Source organism: Montipora foliosa, chromosome 9 (genome assembly GCF_036669935.1).
Source record: "Montipora foliosa isolate CH-2021 chromosome 9, ASM3666993v2, whole genome shotgun sequence".
Classification (NCBI taxonomy): domain Eukaryota; kingdom Metazoa; phylum Cnidaria; class Anthozoa; order Scleractinia; family Acroporidae; genus Montipora; species Montipora foliosa.
Window position 1 is genome coordinate 21421085 of NC_090877.1, and position 434 is coordinate 21421518.

The following is a 434-nucleotide window of genomic DNA, read 5'->3' on the forward strand; positions in this document are numbered from 1 at the left end:
ATCACGTGTCATAACATGACGTAAGTGCAAAACAAACGAGGTTATTGGTTGATAATTTTAGAAAAGTCGCATGATCTGACATTGTCATGGAAACAAGATTCCAAAGAGGGAAAAATTCAAATGTCGAAAATTCGAACAGCCATTGCATTTCAATCAAAGGTCGTTGGAATATAACCTCTTTTGGCTACTGTTTTCAAGAAAAGCTCTGAGAAAAGTGCAAATATGAGGGTCTCTTACATTGAAATGCTGCTTGATTATCGCTAAGACGATTTTTTGACAGGAATTTAATCATTTTAACACTTTCGTTTCCTTTATTTGATATTGCGTAAATACACGTGTAAAGCACCCGTGTTGTTATGATAAGGTCACGCGAATTCAAAAATGAAACACATTGAAAGACACTTTATGTTATTGATTGTTCTTCCTTGAGGAGC